Source organism: Hesperophylax consimilis, chromosome 15, assembly GCF_061612785.1.
Source record: "Hesperophylax consimilis isolate HC1 chromosome 15, BYU_Hcon_1.0, whole genome shotgun sequence".
Taxonomy (NCBI): Eukaryota; Metazoa; Arthropoda; class Insecta; order Trichoptera; family Limnephilidae; genus Hesperophylax; species Hesperophylax consimilis.
Window position 1 is genome coordinate 13,776,651 of NC_142850.1, and position 25,535 is coordinate 13,802,185.

The window sequence follows — 25,535 nt, forward strand, 5'->3', positions numbered from 1 at the left end:
TTGTTTTCTTGATTGAATGAACAAATAAATGAATGAAGTGGAATCTTGGAATAGGAAACTAACCCACTTCCCGACATCCGATCGATCTGAAACTCGGCAGATAGACAGTTGAACTCAGCAGTTGTCGATGACAATGCATTCTATTAACTTTTGGTGGCACTCACGAACACACATTTCTCTGAAATTGGATGACATTATAAAAGTTAACGGCAGTTCACACCAAAAAATGTTCAATTATTTGATTATTTGAGTCACACTAAAAAAAAAATATATATATATATATATATATATATATATATATATATATATATATATATATATATATATATATATATCACACCGCCTATTTGGCGACCAGCATGGGAAAATATGCATTTAAAGTGGCGACCACCGACATTTGGCGACCGATATACGGTTGCCACTTTGTTTTCTCAAAATTTTTACACAGTTCAATAATAGATGTCGTTACAAGCATCTCAGCGAAATTAGTCCTGGTCGCCAAATTGGGCTGGGGGTGCACGTTTTCGAATATTTAAGTTCCGGAGTCTGTCGTCAGGCAGCTTGGCGCTAGGTGATATACACAGCCACGTATTCCGCATTTCATTCCTGGCCTTTAGTGGCGACTGGGTATGACGAATTCTTAATTTCACAACAAGCCTTTAGTGGCGACTGGGTACGACGTATTCCGCATTTCATATCTAGCCTAAAGTGGCGACCTTTCATAACTAGACTTAAATGGCGACCGTGTTCGACGTATTCTGCGTTTTATTCCTAGCCGTTAGTGGCGACTGGAAACGACGTATTCTGCATTTCATATCTAGCCTGTTGTGGTGACCGTGAAGGGTGCGTTTTTTTGCATTTCATAGCTAGTGGCGACAGGAAACAATGTTGCCGGTTCGTTTCAACTCGCGGTGGCTGGTTATTTGCGACGTTGCAGCACATGTTTTGCCAGTGGTCCCGAATGTCTTACTATTTCAAATGTATCTATTTTCAATTTAATACCGAGTATTGACGTCTGTACGTTTTAGAGTTTATTTGGCGACCAACCATTTTAATGTCTTGTTTACATACAGTATTGATTACTGTCGATACAATGAAAGCAACTCGTTCTAAATAGAAGTTAAAAAGCAAAAATAGAAATTTAGAAGGTGGGTATGGGTAGCACTTCCCTGGAAACCATTTAATGACACAACACCCCTGACATAGGCCACACCAAGTGGTTGGCTACTTTTCGTGATTTAGCAGGTGTGTCTGTTTTCATGGGGTAATGTTTGCCCGGGTCTGGGTGGTGGGTGCGATGACTGTTTACAATCGGTTACCGCGGTCAGGGCCGCTTGGTAATGCCGGAGCCTGAGCCTCAGACTGACGACTGAGGGTGTGCTGCCTCATCAACTAGTTGGGCAACTGTTGTGCCGGTTCGTGACCGAAACGGACCCAGCAACAGCGTTCGGGGACATTTGGGGTGACCTCTCCAGCCGGATTCTCTCGGCTCATCGCCTTGCGCCGCAATGGGTGGGTTGGGTTCATACCAATCATCACTACTGTCCACTATAATCCCTAGTTTACTACACACCCCTCATACCCTTTTCTTCCCAGACCTTCCTTTTCCTTCATAACATTGCAGAAAAATGTACAAATAAGAAAACAATTAACTGGTAAACATTAAACAAACAACCATATGGAACTCCAGTCCATTATTTTTATATTTTATTATTAAATTACAGCATTTTAATTCTATGGTATCATCTTCTTTGTATTCAATTTATTAAAATAAAAAAATTTAAAAAAAACTAATTTCAATTTCTCTACAAAGTCTCACATGGCGTCTCCAATAATACTAAACAATAGGTACGCATGTACCTAACAACTGTCTTTACAATACAATCACCTTTCTGAATGCTTCTGGTAATACTGGCAAGTATCTCAGATTTAAAGTAAAATACAAAATGATCATACAAACAAAAATAAATAAAACCGTTACATTGACAAGTTGGCAGATAACAAAATTCTTATTATTAATTCATAAATATAAATAGCATACTAGGATTGTACTGCAATTATTTGTCATAAATTCACAAGTAATAAACTAGTTTTTTCGATCTTTTTATAGTTTTTTAAATCAAAATCGCATTCCAGGTTGTACTCCTAAGGGTAAGGCTCATTAACAATTTATTAGTATGTAATTTTATTTGAATAAATGTTAAAAATATAAAAATTGATTATTTTTTCGGTATGGAACGCATTGTTGTATTTTACATTGTTTTATATGGGAAAAATTATTTCGCAACGAGTGTTTCACATAACGAGTAAGATTCTGGAACGAATTAGTCTCGTTATGAGAGGTTCCACTGTACTTATATAACCACCCTTTACAAAATAGTTTTATTTTTATTTATTTACTTATTAATTGACGCCTTGAAGGCTTTTACATGAATACACGTTTACAAGGATACTTTATCAGGATCACAATATTAAGTGTATATAATTTAGTACATAACACTTGTTTAATTTACATATAAATGACATGGAACGTAATATTAGTCATTCTTGTTTATTATTTTACGCGGATGACATGAAATTATATAAATGCATTGACTCCGTAGATGACTGCAACCAGTTACAAGAAGACATTAACAAAATTGAACAATATTGCGAAAACAATCAACTATTTCTAAACCTAAGCAAATGTAATGTCCAATTAATTATACTTACAAATTAAACCTTGTACCATTACAATGGGTAGAAACAATCAGATCTCTTGGACTAATACTACATTCTAAAATTTTATTTAAGGATCATATTGAAAATATTTTAGAAAAAGCTTATAAACAAATGGTCTTTATTATAAGCATAGCAAAGCCTTTCCCGTAGCACACACCCTAATTATGTTATATGTCATATGTAAGGTCACAACTTGAGTTCGCCGCAGTCATTTGGAATCCTCAATATCAAACATATGTATATTGATCGTATCGAAAATATCCAAAACAAATTTATAAAACACCTATCGTATCGCTTTAGTGATCATCGGTTTGACCCTATCGCTTTATATAAACGCATAAAAATCTATGATGCTTTATTCTTATACAAAATCGTGAACTGTCTTGTTCGTTCATCATATCTGTTAGAAAAGATTGCATTTCGTTGCCCCAAACAAAACACCAGATCGAACGATTTATTTAGAATATCTCACTGTAAATCCAAATACGCGCAAAACTCTATAATAGGACGTATGTGTGAAACTTCTAATACCTTACGAGATTTTCAACTTGAAATCAAATAAATTGCAACTCACTAAATTAATAATTAATAACTAAAAATACTTTTACTTTTGGGAAAATTATACTATTATGTGGAGGGAACTTTACTTCGTGTGGAGTCGAAGATACTTACGAATCTTTCAGGAAGGATCATGTGTTCAGTGATGAAATCAAAAGTTCCTCGCACATTTAATAATTAATAAATTAACTGATTCGTTTGTCTTCCGTAGTTTGTTTTATTATTTTCAATTAGTACCTATAACCATGCGAAAACTGTATCTTTAATAATATTATGTACTTCTTTAACATTTCATGGAATTTAATTGGTCTATAACATATTCATGTTTATTGTTATATTTCACTGTACGACTATAAGTTTCCTAAATAAATTTAAATAAAAAACAATTTTAAAAAAATAAGTTGAAAATAAAAAGTAGGTACAATATAAGTGGGTACAGAGTAAAACAGAAATAATAATATAAAAGATATTGAACATGACGTTAGCAATGTAAATATTTTTTTCGGAAGATTCAAATTTAATTTTATTATGGTTCGGACGGTGATATAGCGGGTGGGACTTCAACACTTCTAATTTTAAGCTGCCATATAATGTTGGAGATTTATTGCTTTTCCTACTTGAGATAGACAATAGATAAGGGTTTCAGTAAGTAGTTTACCTAACGCTTAAAAATAAGTCCTAAAAATGATATTTACAATGCAACATTTTAGAATTTCATAATATAGTTGTAAGACACCGTGTTTATAAATATACCATGCCAAAAATATTACTGTACTTTACAATATAAGGCTATGACATTATTTGTGAACATGTGAGGAAATAATATATGTTTTTATGCTACTTTTAAAAAAGAAATGACGATAAATATAATTCTTATGACAAAAACTATTTGGAATAGGAATTGTCGCATTCCGGAAAAAACAGATACCTAACTGAGTTTTGCAAATATTTTTGTATTTATTATTGTGACGGCTGTTTCGGGGTTCAAGTACTTATAAAATTTCAGCTACGCCACACGAAGGCAACTTATTTATATGATTTTATTTACCCCTTCAGTATTCTTATTTGTATGATGTTGTGGTGTTTTATTAACACACTTTGATCGGGTTATTTTTTCGCCGGCAGACCGCTGAAAATGGGCGAAAATAAAGGTCCCGTGCGAATTTCTTTAATTTGTTTTAAATCGCTATATCTTCGAAAATAATGGAAATATTTTAATAAAATTTTCTACATACTAACTCAGCATACCCAAGCTATAAAATTTCTATCCGAAAACCAAGTATTATTTCTAATGCAACTTAATAAATCGAAAACAAAATCATTGTTGGGTCATTAGGGTTCAATTTTTAAAGTATAAACTAGGTTTCAATTTTATAAAACTACAAATTATTATATTTTCACCAAGCCCAAATCATTATAAAAACAAAAACAATTGCCACATCTCTAGTATCGTCAGAGTAACACATTATTACCCATTCAAATACCACGTGTGCAATTGCCACCCAAAAAACCATCGGAACATGCTAATAATATTGGTTATTTTTTAAAATGAAATTTTAAATAATCTCCTCGGAACACAACCGTAGGACAATTTGCTTTTTAAAAACTGCCATGCACTTGTAAATATTTATTATGGTCCGTCTTACTGTGTTCGCCGATACCTGCTTTTGTTAGATGCGCCAGACACTCGGTAGTTGAGTGGGTGCGGAACCGAGATAGAGAGATTTGTTTCGAGTTCCAGGGACATAAAAACTCTCGTTCCAGGAATTGAACTATTATAATAACAGAATATGTTATCTAAATTACTTATTTCATTGTACTTCAAACGCAATACCTATCAAGTGTCAGGTGTTAATAATATAGGTCATTTTAGTTGAAATATCGATGTACACAAAAGACTCCAAGATAAATACTAAAAAAAGACTTGCATTACAATTTGATAATTACGTACGTATAGTTGGAACCTTTACAGAGAGATTGGTTTATAATATTCATATAAAAACATCGGATAATTTCTTCTTTTCTGCCATTGAAATGAGGCGGGCGCAGAAGGTAGAAATTCACTTCCGACGTTATGCATCAATCGACCGAACGCGAACGGGAAGAACTACCCTTCCCGATTAAAGTGTGTTAAGCTAGCTTGGAATGGCTTTAGCTGTGTTTGGTGACCAGAACTGAATATCCTGGTACTTCCCCACCTTCCTCTTCCTCGTCTCATTCCCCTCACCTACCTTCAGTCTCACAACATTCCCCAATTGGGGATAGGCCATAGTCTCACTGACTCCAGACGGGAGCGATTGAGACTCTTGTGTGGTATTCAATTAAAAAATGTACTAATAGACGTAAAAAGTAGAAGAACAAAATAATATAACTGCAAGTGGGTGTACAAGCGTCCTGAGGGGTTTTACATGTAGGTAGTACAATATTAACATCACAGAAAGTTTTAAAACAAAGTAAAGTTAGTAATAATAAAAATAAAACTATATTAGATAAACAAATACAACAAACAAAAATTAAAATAACACAGCAAACAGAGAGGTTATTAATTTTCTTTTGAATTAACTTAATGTTTATAAGGTAAGGTTTATGCATAGCACAAAGGATTGCAAATTATTATAAGCAATAATTATTGTAAGGCTGCGGTTACACTTGGAAGTTTTTTTTACCGTAAGTGAGTTAAGGCAAAATTATCTATCGAAACGTCACCTATAAATTGACATGCTGCCAATGGGACTCGAACCCACGGCCTTCTGATTACCGGTCAGCAGCTCTACTTCTGAGCTATGGCGGCTTATTTAATACCCGCCAAATTAGTCAATGTGTACTAAGTGTTCTGCAAGCAAAATTATTGCTTATTAATTTTTTTCTTACCTGAAAAAACCAACTTCATTTTTGTAGGTAAAGGAATTATAAGTGTTTAATTCTCCCACTTAAGGGCGTCGAGATATATGTCTTGATTAATTGACTAATTTGGTGGGTATTAAATAAGCCGCCATAGTTCAGTGGTAGAGCTGCCGACCGGTAATCAGAAGGCCGTGGGTTCGAGTCCCATTGGTGACATGTATTTTTTCTCGGGAGCTTTTTCAATTTGTAAGTTTTTTCTCTTACAATAATATTGCTTATAATAATTTGTAACCGAGAGGTTTACAAAAATCTTCTTTAATCATGGTTATTATCGGTTAAACTTGATTAATCTTAGTTTATCTTGGTTTATCTAAGTTAATCTTGGTTAATGTTTTGGTAGTCTTAGTTAATAATATGGGTATTCTTTGTTAGTAGCCTCCATACTCAAAAACTAAATACAAAAAACAAATATTAATATAAGTACACTGATGCTCGAACTCTGAATTTTGTAAAATAAATGGTTAAGCAACCTAACTTTTAATATTGTCTAATTACCTTGTCATAGTTACCTAAGATTATTTTTGAGAAATAGTTCTTTGCTAATTAGCGCCATGCACTAGTCACCAAACCTGCTGGAGTGTTATTTATTTATGCGACAATTTGTGTTTCCATTTTTAATTTTGTACCTATTCATGTATGGGATTTCAGCACTGTGCAATGCCGCGTACAGTTCAGACTTAATGAATCCACCCATAAGCGACACTTTGAACTTAAACTCTTGTCTCTAACTGCTCAAGGAAAACCTCCCCTATGCGGGTGTAAAACACTCAGCCAACCACCAATCATACAGATAAGGTTAAGGAAATATCCGAAGAAAGAGTTGACTTTAATTAGGTAGGTAGGCAGCTGGGCAGGTAGGTACATTGAAAAAAATTGAAAAAATCGTCATACATATCTTGCAATACTTAGTTTTAATAAAGTAGTGCGTATCTCTATTTGATAGCCTATTACTCTTGGAATTATTTGACATTTACGTGCCTGAAAACTTGAGCAGTAGGTAGTCGTCATCATGACACGAATTGTTCAAGATACCAAACTGCAGAATAGATTTTCAAGCATAGCATAGCATGACAATATGAATTTTTCTATTGAATAATATTGTAAAAACAGTATTTATATTTAATTACTCTAAATAACCTCAAAACTTGGTTCGTATACCTACCTGTATTCCCTAATGTGTTTATTGTTCTACATGAGAAATATTTTACGTATGCAAATTGCATTGTGTATATATCTACTGATTAATCTATTGATCAATACATTAATTAAGTAATTGTGGAATGATTTGCCGGCCTCTGTTTTTCCTCCCTCATGCATCATGGGTCTCTTTAATACCCATCTACAGTCTTTCCTCTCCTCAAAAAGACATGTTCAGGCCCAGAAGTAAATTATATTCCTCAGGGCCTCAATGTAAAAAATGGGTTTAAGTAAAGTAAACATTTTTTTCCTGCAATAAGTTATATCTTAGGCCCTTGAAGTGGTTTTTCACAAACACTCTACAAATAATCAATATATTTTTTTTACTAGGTAGGTAGTTCCTACGTGCTTAAGTGTGAACAGTGTACACTAAGGACGGGTTGTTTCGGAGAATTTGAACAATTCATCAAATTTCAACGTTCATTTTCGGGTTCTGTGAAAGTAGTCCTATTCAAGTTCTGTTACTATATGATTGTAGGCTAGTTGCTTGACAAAACTGAAATAAAAACAGAACTTGAAAAAATCTTTCACAGAACTTGAAAATGAGCGTTGAAATTTGATGAATTATTCAAATTCTCCGAAACAACCGGTCCTAAGAGTGCATAATAATAATTGGATAATATTTAGAGCATCGTATTTTGAAAAATCACCTCATGGGCGCTGAAACTATGGTATGGTGATACTATGGCATATCCTTACAACGACACCCTTCGAGGATTTTCAGGATTAGCATAACTGATGAATTAGCAAGTAACCTTCCCCAGGACTTGAATTGACTGAAATTACAACTAGCTTATGGCAGGATTATTCGTTTATTATATCTTAAAATATCACGTGACATTAATATTTTTTCAAAGACAGATCATTTATTTCATCTTATGTTGTTTTTTTTAAATGCCACACAATAAAGTCTTTTACAAATTTAGGTACGTTTTTATAGGTAAGTTGTGCAAAGTAGTATGACAAGTTTAAAGTACATAATATAATAATAACTGTGTAAAAAAAGTACATAAAAAATAAAATATGATATGTAAAAGATAGATATAATAGTACAATATTCTTTAATTGGCAAGTTGAAATCTGGGTAGCCGGTAGAGTCTACGAAGATTCATGTTATTTATGATGATAGAGAAATTATTATAAGCATTCCAGCTATTCTTTGAACACGTATCCTCAGTGATTTTCATATATTATTATGAAAAAGTGTTATTACACATAAAATAAATAAAACAATTTGTTGAGCACGAGACCACAAAAAAATTAAAGAAAACCTAATAATCATGCGACAGATATAAATATATTAGGAAGATGGCCAACTATATAACAGATGGATAACTTTTTTTCAAAATAAATGCAAAAGATATTATTATTTGTCAGCATAATTCACATCGAATGACGTTATATGATAATAACAGGATATTATTGTAGTACTTATATTATGTAATCATTACATTTATCTTAATAATCTATGGCTTGTCATTGAAGTAAAATCATGTATTATTTCATAGTGCTTTCACACAAACAAAAGTATTGAAATCCGTAAGTCTAAACTTAAACTTTAGGTTGCACAGTTTACACCCGCGCTGTGCAAGCGGGTTCCTTTCAGAGCATCGGACCATCATAATATGATTATTTGCCGGAAATTAAAACAAAAATTATGTCCTAAATGAAAAGAAAAATGATTATTGACAGTAGATGTAATATGGACGATGGTCCCTTTACTTAATCAATTGTTTATGAAATTACTAACTCAACTCTTTTTCTTGTTAGAATGGTAGAATAGAGTCATAAAATAGGTACATAATATTCGTGATAATTACTAATATCAATGAACGAAATCGTTTTATCTAAAATCAGAAAAAATTGCAATCGCCCAACAAACATTTGGTAGGGCGCTAATGTCAGATGTTGTTAGCTTTGACGAAACCGATTCCAATAAATATAAGGGGGATCAATCAAATTAATAATAATATGACCATTACGTGATAATTTTATCCAACTCAGTTTTATCTAAACAATAACTTGTTTATTTACGGTGATAAGTTTATTGTTCGCCAAACAAGTTGAGAAAATAATTAGTTTACTAATGCGGATTTTGTGTTGTTTAGATATATAGAGAGATTATCTTGCCTTTATCGCGAGATTAATTTTAAAAGGGTTCCCAGATTTTAAAATAAAATTTTGAAACATATTTATATTAGATTAGCCGGGCTTTACACACAATTTTTAGAATTCGGATGTAGGTAGTAATTTTTATTTTATTCTTATCGTCAAGTATGCAAATTTCATCAACATCGGAATAAAACTGTAGATTTGTATAAAAAGCCAAACCAAACATCTTTATATATTATGCATGTAGATGGATATATAGGCCCTGTCCCAATCTTTTTGTTTTTGTCGGATGTTTTGAAAACATTTTGTCGCTGGAGACCTGACTTGAGATGACCGCCGCTAACTATGAAATTTGGCAAAATTTCGTTGTTGTTTCTAAGCATAGAAAAATAATTACTTTTCTACCAACCTTACGGTTTCACTGTCAGTGAATTCAATTCATTTGGCTAATACCATTTGTTCCCACCCAGTCAAGGCCTGGCTGGTTTCATTGGCTGGCTAAGTCCTCCATCACTGAATAAGCAACCAACATCTGCCGCTTATAATGACGGTAGTAGGAGATTTTTAAATAGTGATAGGTTTTACGAAATCCGAGAATGATTATCTTTCTTTAAAGAAATAAACCTTTTCGCAATTGTCGTCCATCGTAGAAAGGCAGCTACTAAGTCAGAATACTTATTGGTGACAAACATAACGCTAGAGCCAAAGCGGTTCGTTAAAATACAAGCCAAAATCGATAGTCAATTTTGACAGACGTGAAGGGAGATAATTACGTTATTTTCTGTTATTTCTAATATAAAATGTATCATAAAATCGTCCACCATTTTGAATTTTCGGAATGCTATTCTTTTAAAATTAAATTTGCATCATTCTAGACAAGCACATTAAATTAATGTATTATGTCGTCAAATTAACCTTTGTTTGTATGGACTCGTCTTTTCAATGACAGCGTATCGTTATATACATAGGATATACACCGGTGCCAAATCAAGACCAAATTAAAAGGATTCTGAAAGCATCGGAATATAAACGTATGGCATACGGGAATATACGGAAGTCGTTAAATGTTCGTACTGAACGGACGCCTTATTAAAAACGTAATGTACTATGATATTCGTAAGATATATGCGGTTACCAAAAGGGCAGCAATATGAGAGGGTGTCCAAAAGACTCTAAAATGTATGTACCTTGCAAAAATATGAATACCCTTAAAACACGATTTATGGCAAATTCTGTTACGATCACTTTATTCTATAACTATATATAAGTGAACATTCACAGCGTTTTTGTTTCTAAACCTACCATAAGCGGTGGTAGTCAAAAGGATGCGAAGTGAAAGGTCGCCACATCGGTGGCGGGATTTATATATATATATATATATATATATATATATATATATATATATATAAAAAAAGAATGTTCAATTACTGTTACATATGTATGTAATAATTTATATTTAGATTATTTTATCTAGGTAATCTTTTATTTTTTAATTACGTTTCTTTTTCCTGTATTTTGTATTTTTATTTATTTACTTTGTATTTTTATTCACTTTTATTTTTATTGATATATGTAATGGTAGATACTGCTACCTGGCTCAGAACAGATATTGTCTAGTGAGTCGGGTAGCGCACATAATTTGTAAACAAATATTGAGGTTAATAAACGCCCGGGTTACCGGCAAATTTAAAAAAAAAAAGTTAATATACGAAATAAATCTCGGAACCATCCAATTAGGATTTGGCTTAAGTTATGGCGCGGTTCACTCATTTTAGTCAGTCACTGGGGAGGAAGGTTCAATTTTCATTGTTTGAAAACATTTTTAAAATTCGCAGTAGTAAATAGCCATGGCTTGGGAAGTAAGAGAAATCCTCACTCAAAACAAATATATGTATATTTAATAATAAAAATAAATGTATTATAGAACAAAAAACTTTGTTCTTGAAGGGTAGATTTTTTCTACATATCCCGGTATTGGATTTTTTACGAAAAGGTCAACGAGTCTAATCCATAACACAAAGAAAACACGAATAAACAATGTACACGATACCGTATCGGGCATTGGTCAGATACACAACTAGGAAAAAATGCCACTAAACTCACAATAAATCACTTTTTATTACATTTCGTTTTTTTTAAATTTTGTAACCATTCATATACGTGTGTATTTTTTAAAATCACTCTTACTTTTATTATTTGGAACTACAGAATTCACATTACCAGGTGGTAGGGGTCTATCAAACGATGGGGCATTTGCATAACTACCCGGGCTGACCCGGGGACCCTAGGGGCTGGTTAAGTACTAGAGTTCGTTAGTGATCTACGAGATGCTTATCTTAAGCATGTAAAAGCCAGGAGCTTTCAAATTAAATAAAACAATACATAATTTAAATAAACAAAAACATAAAATATTATAATGTATGTATTTAAATCTCCATATCATGCAAATAATACAAGCACAATATCCATAAATCAACAATAGAGTTGAAACCTCATATCCAGGGGCGTGCAGTTCATATAAGCACTGCCTTAATCTACATTATAAAATTATTGCAAGAAATCCATCGATACTTTCTAAATGTTTCACTTTACTTTATGGTATCAACGTTGTAATTAGTGAATGTATCAAAGGCACAATATGCAAACGACCACACGTCATGTTAAAAAAATGTTGTCTTCATTCGACACAAAAATGTACTCGTGTGTGGTATGCTTCATGAAGGGACGACTGCTTTGTGTTATTGTCGAAAAGGCCGTGACTTTTGGTACATATCACAAATGCAGCAATCAGTGACATCTGTCGGTACCCTTACTAGTACAACAATTTTAACAACGAATTAATCATCATAATTAAGTTGGTTTTCTTTCGTTTAATTGTGCGGTGAAAAAGATAGAATTGTTAATAATTCAGTGACAGGCTTGTAATATGCATAAATTAAGTTGATATCCTTACTAACATCATCTAAAGTCAGCAGCCAGTGTTAGCGAAAACTTGCAACATCCGTATACTTTTTTTATTCGCTGTTTTTCCTACTGCCTGCCCTGATTAAAAATTCTGTGCACGCCACTGCTCAGATCTATAACTAAACCGTCGCGCATCGTACTAATGATATATATATACTCCACCGATTTGGTGAAAACTAAAATCTGAAAATATTCAACATTCCCGGTAAAGAAACCTGTTGTTTTGAAACACGTTCATAATGTTTATTATTAAAACAGTGGTGAATAATAAGTTAGTTATTTTTCTTTAATTTAAAATGACGCGACCAACTAATTTTGCAAATATTGAAGAAGTGTATTTAAAAGGACAACTTTGTGATTTTGAGATTGAGGCTGGACATGGGAAAAAAAATCAAAAATGGCTTTATTATGCACACAAAAGCCCTGACTGTTGCGTGTGGCTAAATAAAGAACAAGCAATAATTCGGCTTGCCTAAATGCTGGGCGATACGAACCCCTTCGATTAATGAATGCACGGATCGGATTCCATCGACGTTTAATGACGTAGTAAAGTTCGGCTTTCGAATCTGAACCAAAATCATTGGACCACTTTGTAAAAAAAGTCGCCAGACATAATACGATGTGAATAGCTGCCATAAGAACGTCTTATTCTTTTTCACGTGGTGGCCTCGCCGTCGACGCTAAATGCGTGGGGTCCATCTTAATGGCTCTTTGATTGATAAACTAAACAATAAAGCGTTATATTGTAAACGAATCTGAAGCAAACTTATTAAGACACTATGCAAAAAAGTCACAAGACGAAGAAGAGTTTTATTAATGCTGCCTTAGGATAATCTCATTCATTTTCATGTGGTGGCTCCGTTTCTTTTGGTTTTGATGCTAACGCGTGGGGTCCATTTTATGTCCTTTTGATTGAAATAATAACATTGAAAACGAGAGTTTCCAAGAACCGTTTTCTGGTGATCATGATATTCAGAATAAACAATGCACCGCTATGATACTACCATCGAGTGCCCCGATTTAATCTCTCCCTCTTTCTCAAAAACGACGAAAATAACGGAAAGAGAGGTTATAGCGGATCTCTCAGAGGCAGGATGAGTCCTAATATCAGAGGACAAAAGGTGAAATCTTTACTTTTGATCTTCGAATTCTTCCATAGTGTCTTTACTGTTCGCGGCAAAGTTATGGGACATGACGTGTTGTGTAACTTTTCACTTTCAATGGTTAGTTGAAGGTAAAAGAAATTCCGATGTATCTTTTTAATGAAAAAGAGGAAACGTATGTCTTTAGAAAACGACCAGTGTAGAAATAAAACCATACATTAAAGTTGGGGATAATGTTCAAAATTCAACACAAGGAATCTAATGGATACACTCGTACGATTAGAAAGAAGATGAACATAATAATTTAATCAAATAATCTCATTAAAGAGGAAGAAAGCAGTGTGTTAAAAGTAAAATACGAATAATAACATTACATTATAAAGAAAATTGAGACCCTTGTTAACATTTTTGTTGGGTATTCCTAATGGGTTAGAAAGGAACGACTTTCAGAATTGACACCCAGAATCTAAATTAAATGGGGCTGTAAGAACTCAGTGCGGGAGTGTTAATGTATAAATGAACGGTTATAAAGATGTCAATAAATGCAGAAGGGAGAACATTATTACATTATTAAGCAAGTCATACCGTTAGAAAGTCCCACAGGATTACACGTAAGGAATACCATGTCTCTATCATTAAAGAAACCGAGATCTAAATCTTGACAATAAGAACGATATTAAAAAAAGATTATACCAAGATAACTGTATTTAATCTCTCGTTAAAAAGGTAAACGATTATTGGAAAATGGGTGGAAAATAAGTATATTTTCGTAGAAAGCAATCACTTTGTGGTTTAACATTTTAATGAAATAAAAACAATATTTTTTGTTTAAAACCACGAATTTTTATTAATTTTAAGACCGACCGGTTTCGCTACACTCAAGCATCGTCAGGGTACAAAATTAAACTGAGTTTTTAAGTTTAATTTTGTACCCTGACGATGCTCGAGTGTAGCGAAACCGGTCGGTCTTAAAATTAATAAAAATTCGTGGTTTTAACAAAAAATATTGTTTTTATTTCAGGAAAATAAGTACATATTTATAAGAGTCCACTTGTACCTAAAAAAGATAAAAAGCCAATATTGGCCTATTTACAGCAGAAATGCTTTTAAGGGCGGCTTGCACCAACTATCGCAAATTTAATCTTAAATTTTATTTGACTAAACGAATTTAAGACGTTAAATACATTTAACTTAAATGCGTTTAGTCGTGTCCTGCACCACGCAGTTGGGTGGCGATTTTAGTTAAACGTAATTAACGCGTCGGTAAAACAGTTACCGCCTGGTTACCGCCATTAACGCGTAAATAAAACAGCTACGATGTTTCATTTTACTTGAAGTGTCAAAATATTTTGTGATTGTTTGTGTGGTTTAATAGTGTGTTCATTTATTTTATGAAGAAAAAGTTAAAACAAATAGACATAATGATGAAATAAGACAAAAAGAGCTTCTGTTGTTGGAATTAAAAATAAAAACAATTATCCGAGTAATTTTGTTTTTTTTTTTATTTCTTTTACATATTATATTGTTTTAGAGTATTATGAGAATGCTGTAGGTAGGTATGATTAGAAGTTTACAACCTTGCAAAGTACTCCTCGATAAAGAGTGTTAGCTCCAAGTTACGAGCACCTCGCTGATGTTTTTACGGGTGTTGAATTTTAACTGAGGTTCAATTTCTTGCACTAATAATGATGTCGTTTCTTTACTGAGACGAAATCTTCTTTGAAACTTCCTGGCACTGAGTGTTTCAAATAAATTTGTTCTTGTGTTTACTTCTCTGACTATAAACGGTCTACTTATATATATAAGTATAATTTATTTGTAATTTCCATAATTTTATAATTTCTCCATCATCGTGAGAAAACAAATCCCAAATGTTCATTGTGAATACAAATTAAAATGAGATAGATTTTAACGACAATCAGAAATCGAAAGGATAAACTAAAAAAATGACATTACTGCTTTGTGAGTAGAGCTAAACACGTTTAACTCGGTTAAACAGCCCATTTTGGGTATTTAACTTTGACAGTTCTTTAAACGCATTTAACGAATTAAATTTTGTGGTGCAAGACGCCAAGTTGACTTAAATCAAATTATGTGTTTAAAATGATATTTAAACCAAATTTAACTTATGGTGCAAGCCGCCCTAAATATCGATTTAAATGTAATAAAAGACGAGACGTCATAACAAATTATTTCAAGCAATAATTATTCGCCTGAAATATCCATACAAATTGAAAACGAGTAAAAATAAATGCCGCCGACGGGAATTGAACCCGCACCTTCTGATTGCCAGTTAGGTGCTCTGAACCACTAACCTACTTCAGCTTATTCCCAACCCGCTAAATAATTCAATAAGTACTAATATTTTAACTAACAATTATTTCTTATAATAATTTATAATCCTTTGGGCTATGCATAAAAAACCTTGTCTTATAAACATCAGTTTATCATTAAAAAATAACGAGACGTCATATTTATTACTGTTTTCTTCATATTTGGTTTTTAAAAAATGATTTTTAAATCTTAGGCTAAGCTGGGTAAAAACGCTAAAAATTTCAACCCCTTTTGTTTGAAACTTTTCGAAATAAAAAAAAAACTTAATAAAGAGAATTTTTCACATTCATCGGCGTTCACAAACGCAAATTCCAAGTAAAAATCTGAAATATTTCCCAGCATAATTCTTATAAAATGTGGAGAATTTAAGCCATATTATCAAGGGTTCGTAATGGCCCCTTAGAATACTATCTAATTTAAATACATAATAAAGAATTGACTCGTTTATAGCTAACAGGAAAAAATACCAATTTAATTCACGTTTCTCGCAATATCAATGATTATAAATAATCGTAGATAGTTTTCTTTTTGGATACCAAAACGCAAATAGTCCATTCGCCGACATTAAATCTTGGGTTAACTCATTAAACATTATTTTACTGGAAATCCGAGCAGTTCAGAGATAAATTTATTATAAAGATAAGTGATTCGGGAAATGTATTAGAATTAAAAGATCTGCTATGTAACGTCGAATGAATTGATTATTTTAAACTCGAAATCAATTTACACGCAAGATCTTTGAAACACAATTTTTTTAAACATATCTTAGATGTTTTCATGAATGAATGAACTGATGAACTCCGTCGATAATAGAGATAAGAATCATTCAAACTGGATGAAATTAAGAAATTGTCAGTAATAAAGATATAATCATTAAAAATCCATCAATTTTACTTACGGCTTCGGATTAAACACCTTTCCGGTGAATAATCACGTAACTCTTCGCTAACCAATAGGATGCATGATCTGGACAACAAGTTTGGGGGTACTGTTGATATATTTGTTGACACAATTTATAGAATTAAGCGTAATCTATATCAGCACTTTGTTGAATCCTACAAATTAGAATAGCTTTTGTAATGTTGTTTTAGTGATTTGTCTTACATGTAGTATTGTTCTAGCTTCTATATTTTTTTATGTTACTGTTACATGTTTTACTAATATTATTTTATATTCAGTTTATCAGTTTACTGTTATATCATGCTTCATTTTTTGTACAATTTTCGATAGCTCACTAGATGTATTCTGTTTTTAAAATCCATGCAAAAGCCCGGCTCGGCGTAATACCAAATAAAATTCTTTCAGCCCTTCCTCACCTAAATCTGTTTCTCTATTTCACAATTACTTTAGAATTTATTAATTATTCACTCGAAATACCTATGTAATCGCTACTAATCACCAATGATAGTCTTAATCCACTAGAAATCTGAAAGTTTCGCATTTGCGATAACGCGAAAATCGTAATTTTTTCGTGAAAAACGCGAGTTTTTCCAGTTTCCCATTTGTCGTAATTTTCGGGTAAATAATGCGAATTTCAGTATTTTTTTAAAGTGATTTTCTTATTTTTTTTAAAATAAAAAGCATTACTATATAATCTGAATATTTCTATCTCAACGCTCGTAGAGCCATAAAATTGAACGCAGCCAACTTCAGGTAGAAAGAGCCATGTAAAAAAAGTCTCTTTTACTTAATATTGATATTATTTATTTTTTTTATTGAATTTTTTTTGACACATACGAGGATAGTTACATAAAATATTGAAAACTGTATGAAAAATATTGTAATAAATAATATTTGGGTGATTTCTATAGCGCCGTTTTTGTGCAAGATCACCTCAAGGACAATCTCTCAATATTATAAAACAAAGTCGCTATCCGCGTCTGTCTGTTTGCGCTTAGTTCTTCTAAACTACGAAACGGATTTTGAAATGATTTTCACTATCATTTAGGGAATTTCTCCCGGAAGGTTTATATGTATAATACGTGCTATATATATGTTATATTTATAGAAAGCTGAGAAGTCGATATTTTGTAATTAAGTCGTAAAAAATATTTTTGGGCGCTTACATTGCTAACGCTGGCTAAACCTTAAATACAGGGTTTTCCAATAAGAGGTGTTATTTTGATATTCAATCGTAAAAGATCAATGGTTTCGTTGCTTGTGTGGCACGTAGCGCCGTCTTGTTGAAAGTAAACGTTGTCCAGATCAATACCATCCAATTCCGGCCATAAAAAATCATTAATCATCTCTCGATAGCGCAATCTATTCCCCGCAACTGTTGCTCCAGCCTCATTTTCGAAAAAGTAAGGTCTAATGACTCCGCCGGACCATAAACCGCACCAAACAGTCACACGTTGAGGATACAGAGGCTTTTCAACAATAACTCTTGGGTTTTCAGAGCCCCAGATGCGACAATTTTGCTTGTTGACGAAGCCACCGAGGTGGAAATGGGCCTCATCACTCAAGATGATTTGCATTTGATTCACTCAAGTGAATTTTAATAATTTCGATGCGTTTTTGAAGCGTGTATCGTTCCATTTTTATTAATGGCGTAGTTTCTACTTGTCAAATGTTAAAAAAATTACAGCTTCAAAAGTAACATCTACCGAAATAGCGGGCTATTCAAAATAACACCTCTTATTGGAAAACCCTGTACATCAAAATAATGCACTACGGAATTGTATAACTTAAAAAGACACACAGAAAAGTCCTAGACGGTATACGTCTATCTCACAAGGATAACACCCAACAACGCCGGGTACACGTCAGCTAGTTAGAATTAATATGAGATTCGTTCTTAATCGTTGTTTCTGCAGTCTGCACCATCAAAGATGTTTCACAGAGCGTCGTTATACTTCAAATTCTCAAAGTGTTTTGAACACACCACTGACGTGTAAAACAAGGCCTATTAACCTGTTGGCAAGGGGTCCCAAAAGGGTTCGAGGAGGACTATTGTTAGGACTGGGAGTGTTGGCGGCCTGCTGACCTTACCAAATGTAGACCCATTGCAGGGTGGCCCAGCTAATGCGGACTTTATTGGACATTCCTCCTGCGGTAACATGTTTATGAAGGCCTAGCGACAAGGTGAACAGAAAGAGACCAACAATTCCAAAATTTTAACTTTTCATACTTTGAACAACATTCATGAATTGTAATTTTTGTGTCCCCAATAATATTGAGAATTCTGTGGTGAGCGCTGGTTGCAAAAATGGTTGCTTATTGTTAAATTTAATTCCGACGATCAAAGAACCTACTCTATTAAAGCAGTAAAATTCTTTTTTAGAATAGATTTGAACAATATTTACTTATATACATATAGGAAGTGGTATTTAGCTTTTTATTATTACTTACTTACACGATTTGATATAAAATTCCCTCACCACACACGAGAGCCTTGTATCTTTATAGTGAGGAAATGTTACTAATATTATTCTTTATAACACTGTATAACGTGTAAAAAATAAAAATATGAAATAATAATTATTATTATTTAAAATAGGCTAGGTCGATATTGGTACGGAAAAATAAAGATTAGAAATAAAAGGTATACTTTAATAATAATTCAATGTTAGTTAAACATAAATAATATATTACCTAAACAAAATAATAAAACCTTTTTGTCTCCTAGAAACAATGAAATTTATTGAAGAAAGAAATACATACATGTAATTTTCAATCAATTAAAGAAAAATAAAGAAAAAAAGAAGAAGAAAGAAAAGAAAGACACACGGATAGGCCAACACATTTTTAACGGATTATCTCTTCAAATGACAATATTTAAAATTGGAATTTTCATTTAAACGAAAATTGTTTTAAGGAAAAGGGAGCGTGCCACAAAAAATTATGTAATTATTTTCAAAATTTTGTGTTCATTATCACCCTATACTTCTAACAAGACGTGTTGTAACACCACTTGAGTTACTAAGGGCTCGCGTCCTGCAATCCTTTCAATCTATTTCCATGTCAAACACAACACAGTGCAGTCACTGATGGACCGAAATACATAGGTACACATGCTCGGGGTTCATACTTTACGCGTTTTTTTTTTTTTTTTTTTTTCCATTATTTCTGGCTTTCACCCTTCAAGGGTGTTCTTGGCCATCATTTAAAATTATTGAGAAAGGTGTATTGAAAGGTGAATTTAAATATTAATTTTATTTAAATAGGCAAATTTCAAAATTATAATGAAAATTGGAGTCGAGTTCAGACTTAAAAGAGATGAAATGTTGAATGGAGGGGAGGCAATTTTAGTTAAGGCTTGATAGAAGAGAGGATATTTGTTTAGAGAGGGACAACCAAAAAATATGTGATCTAAAGTTCCCACTTCTAGACCACAGAATGTACAATCTGGGGAGTCAAGGACGTGAATTTTAAAAAGATGGGAAGGAACGGAACAATGACCGATCCTCATTCGAATGAGTGAAGAAATTTCTTTTTTGGAAAAATGAGGGAATTGCTGAAACCACGGTTTTGATGGTATAGTCCTTTGTATTGAGGCATAGCAGGCTCCCTTGGATTGACTAGCAATGTGCCAATACTCTGACCAAACATTGCGGGATCTTTCTTTGATGATGGAAAAAATGTCAGATAAGGGAATGTGGTTTACGAGGGTAACAACAGGGTTGGACGCTCCTTGTTTTGCCAAGGCATCCGCAATATAATTACCCATGATACCAACATGTCCAGGAATCCAAATCAGAGTTACAGATTTACCAGAGCTTTGAATGGATGCTATCATCACTCGAATAAGGCATACAAAATGATCATCAGGATGATACTTTACGCGTTAATCGTACAAAAAAGGAGAGGGACAAGGTCAATATTCACATTAACATCTTGCTGTGAAACTGTGAACCAGGAACCAGTGGCCAACTAACAACCAACTAACCCACTGACTCGACACCTGTGGTTTATTCTTCAATTTCGTCACCTTAAAACCTTGTTCATCGCAATTCGTATTCATGATACAACGTATATAAAGTACTGGCATTCCTTTTAAAATTTTATTTGGAGTCGTAAGAATTTTAAATATAGAAAAATATAATTTAAAACAATACACATTACACGAATGTTTCACCCTCTTAGCACTGATAGTGCTACTCGAAAGCACAATTTTTTTTGGTCCATTTCACAATAGCTTCCGAAAGCATATTATCGCATTTTATTGGGTTATTATGCCGTGTTGCGTTTCTTCCTTTAGACGGTTGCGTTTCTTCCTTTAGACGACGATTCGGACATACAGTGTTCATTATCTGTCCAACATCTGCCCTGATAATAATAACCCAAAAGATTAATCACGATAAAGCAAAAACTCTGTTCGTTATTCCACTAATAAACTCTCGACCGGTGAGCTCTGACGTCACAAGGAACTTTTTTCGTTCTAGAATTGCTAGGTTAACGCAACTATTTTCATATTGCCATCAAGTCATTCTCATTATAAACCATGGAACTTTGTAATATTCAATGAGCAAATAAGACAAGATGCCATAATATATTGTTTGTTAAACAAAAAAAATGATATTTTCAAAGGAAGCAAAAACTTTAGGGTGACATAATTTATTAAATGAAACTCCCACGCCCACTGTTTACTCCCACCCCCTACCTACCCATCCTTTAATATTTTTGTCTCCCTCTATTCCATCCTCTCTAATATTTTTATCTCTCTCTATTTTATTTCTATCTCTTCCTGTCACCAAAAAGGTGCGTTCTTTTCTATTTGTATCTCTTTCACTCATTGTTTTATTTTCTTATATATATGTATGTAATTATCTTTACTTGATATAATAAGCCCTGACGAAGCTTGAGATAAGCGAAACCCGGTTGGCTGTCATTATTAATTCAATTTACAAAGTGTGTTTTGCATTTTATAAAAAATGGATGATTAACGTGCTGAAACTCGAGTGCAGCCGGGAAGCATAATAGTAGAACTTAAAATGAAAATGACGTTCTGCAAAACAAATTAGAATGAATATTAAATTACTTCGTTAGTTGCATCCCTAAAGTAGTGCTATTTAGGGGAAATTGTTGACAAAAGTATTCAATCAATGCTCCAAATTCCAAACAGATCCCTTAAAGTAAACTTTGGGGTTGGTTTTGTACTAAAATAACCAGAGCTCTTACTGCAAATCTAAACAGTCGTACATGACCCACGTGTGCGATTTTTCGAAACCAACTTCGCAATATCCAAAGAGATTTACAAATGACGTGAAGAATCATCCTGTCAAAGCGAAGCATTCAATGAGGGGTGAAATTCAATAATAAGGGTGAGAAATGTCAAGCCTTTGGTGAAAAAAACCTACCCTTATGAACGGAATGAAGCGAGATCACAAATCTATTTTAATCTTTAAAAATTAGTGGGTCCAATAATCAGTATAAATATAATAATTCTTGCGAATGCAGCATCTTGCTGTGGTAAGCAGAGTAATGTAATAAACGATATATGTAGTCTCAGTTTCAATTTTAGTTTATATATTTCAAGAAATTGCCCGTCATTCGTCAAATTGCAGACATAAAGGCTGTGCAAATTTCAAGACGCCAGAGCTCAGATTATTTTTTTCTGCTTTTGACGACCTTCGAGAATGAGTGGTTACGATCCTTGGCTACGAATCTGGAGGTCGTGAGCTCAAATCCCGACGTGCGCAAGTAAATTTTGTTCGAAATTTTTTTATTAACTCTCAATTATTTATTCATTTGCAATAATCTATCGTACAATTGCGGGACGTTCCAGAGTGATAGATACTTTTAGTACCATCCTGGTGAAAGACCACCATTTAGATTCGATACTTTGCTTGAAATGGCTTTAGCCGTGTTTGGTGACCAGAACCGAAAAGCCAGGTAATTTCGACAGTCCTCTTCCACATCTTCCCCTCCCCACCACCTTCAACCTCGCAACATACACCCAAATTGGGGAGGCCATAGTCTTACTAGGTCCAGGCGGTTGGGAGCAGTTGTAACTTAAATGCGGTAGATACTAACAGACATCAGATCTCTGCTTTGTTTAGAGGCGAAAACTAAACTAAAAGTAAGAGGTAACCTGTATTTTTACTATTCACAGACAACCGTTGAAATTGTGCAGCATTTCTTTATAGTTATCTTAAGGCGCCCATAAAATGATCTGCATAGTTCACTTAAGCATTCGTACATCAGATTAGTATCATGTCAGACCAGGGGCTTATTTCTTGGTAGTCTTGTATTATTTGGGCCTTCAACTTTCACATTCAAAATGGTTACATTAGGAAAGCAGCATGACTAGTTGATGCATTTTTTTTGCATTTTATATCTAAGAGATTGAGGCTTCAATCATTTTAACTTTTTGAATATATCTAATGTGAGAACTTATAATAAGCCTATTTTACGACGATGGATCTAAAATGTAATTATGCAATCAAATAATAATAATTTTATGTTTTTTATTGTTGTCATCGAACTGTGTTGCAATTAGTCGTCTTTTTGAGAAAGCGTTTCGAACAGCCTTGTGGAGTCAACCATCAAAGAAATTGTGCCACGTTTAAAGAAATCTGCCACGATAGACATAGCAAGGCTATCCAAAACAGTGAATAAATAAATAATTTGAAAAAACTAAAGGAATATAAATTTCACTCAGGCAATAAAAATATTAACATGAAATTTAAGTTTACCTGGATTTTTCATGAACTAATTTTAACTAAATGATTGCCTTCAGCAAAAAAAAATAACAGTTTTGTTCCACACTGGTTGTATAGGGTGTGCAATACACAACCCGCGATATCAATCAAAAACAATTACCAAGATTAAAGTCCTATTTTAGTGAAACTTCTGCACACTGTAGAAAACTGACTTAAAACTATATTTTAAAAACAATATCATTTCATAGTTTTCAAACGAAACGAATTAACAAATAATTAAAAATCCCTCTTCTTTGGTTTTCACAAAAAACGAAAAAGATATTTCAAATTTTTAAATTTCACAAAAAACTAAAAAGATATTTAAAATTTTTTGATTTCACAAAAAATTAAAAAGATATTTAAATTGCATTTATTAAGAGATAGCTTCAGAAACATGTTTACAATCTAACCAAGTTCATTTGCTTCATTCAAAAGCCTTAAAATTTTATAATGAAAACGCATTACGCAATTAAGCTTGGAAATTGAAACATCTCAGTGATAATGGAAATTTTCAGGGAGATAACGAACTCAATCAAGCAGAAAAGGAACAAAGAATCAGATAGGCTCATTTGACAAAGAGAAGGAATTAATACAATTTAAGTGAAAAAGCGTATAGAAGGAAAGGGCAATTAAGAGAAAAATAATTAACCATTAGATATGCAAAAAGGGCATTTAGTTAAAAAGCTGGGTAGCTGACTTTCATGTTAAATTAAGTGCTGAAAAGCTTCGCTGAAAATTTCAGTAGGAACAATGTAGGCACATTTACATAAAACATCAATGTATCAATATTTATAAGACGGAAATAGTTATTTATTTATTTTATTAGATACAATAACGTTAAATATTTTAAAACGTTATTTGAAAATGTGAGCCTCACTAGGTGGTTCTTTACCCGTGCTGGGGATTTTTACATATTTGTGGGGGCCATTTTACAATTTATTAATATTGAATTAAAATATATTATGAAATAATAAATTGGAATAAAATAAAGTACAATAATAAAGGTTCAAATGAAAAAAAAATCGTCAAATATAATGAGGTACGGTTCTGTATGATGTGTGTATTGTAATGGTATTGTGTATTATGTATGTATGTTTTAATCTTTTACGTTATAAAATATTTGTAATATTGTCTTTTTTGTTCTTTAATTCAACTTTAAATTTTGTAAATTTAAAGTTTTTTGTTTTCCTCACTTTTTATATCGAATGAAAGTATTGGTAGGTTGTGTTGGTGTGAATAGTAACAGGTGGTCTTGATTTCACAAAATATTCATAAGTAAACTACCTTATCATAATTTTAATAGATATTATTCAGTAACTTTCAGACATTCGTTACACTTTCAATTTTGATGCATATAACATACGAACGTAATGTATACAACATATTTAAATTAACGGCTTTCTCGTTGGACTACGATGATTTAAAAGTAGAAGTATATCGATGGAGATAAAGAAGTGCTGGCAGAAGACTAATCTTACTGTTAAAGAATCAGAAGTCAGCTCAATTTGCTTAAAAAACACTTTCTCGCTATGTCGTATTATAAACAAATCATCATTACTGGAACAATCTTAATAACAAATCAATACGACTACTGAATACAAATTCCTTCACAGTATCGATTCATCGATAGATTAAAATTTCGGCAACGGTGACAACACTGGACATTGTCCGTTGTTCGTTGTAATGCAACACAACGCACGCTTTGGCGCCACCAGATTACAGGTTGCACTCAACACCGCAATGACCGTAGGTGGTGCAAGCATGTCTGTTTATAAACCGGACTTTAATTACAATCTATAAATAATATCGTGAACTGTTGTGTTAACAACATGTTATTAATTAACCCGCTCAGATGATGCGCACAAATGATTTATAGTTAAGATTGAACCAACTGCGATTGCGGAGTTAGCAATGTGCTCATAACGACAATTGTTATTACGGTTAATTGTTATTAATTAGGACATTAAAATTTGTTGGAATTAATAGACACACAAGACGT

The 25,535-nt window shown here is 33.0% G+C and overlaps 1 protein-coding gene and 1 non-coding gene across 3 annotated transcripts in view; one reads left to right on the forward strand and one right to left on the reverse strand.

The window, feature by feature from the left end:
• MICU3 (Mitochondrial calcium uptake 3) overlaps positions 1 to 25,535 on the reverse strand; it is a 223,592-nt gene that overhangs the window by 144,712 nt on the left and 53,345 nt on the right. The window lies entirely within an intron of this gene.
• On the forward strand, positions 6,268 to 6,339 carry TRNAT-GGU (transfer RNA threonine (anticodon GGU)). Its single transcript has one exon. It is a non-coding gene; the product is annotated as a tRNA-Thr (tRNA).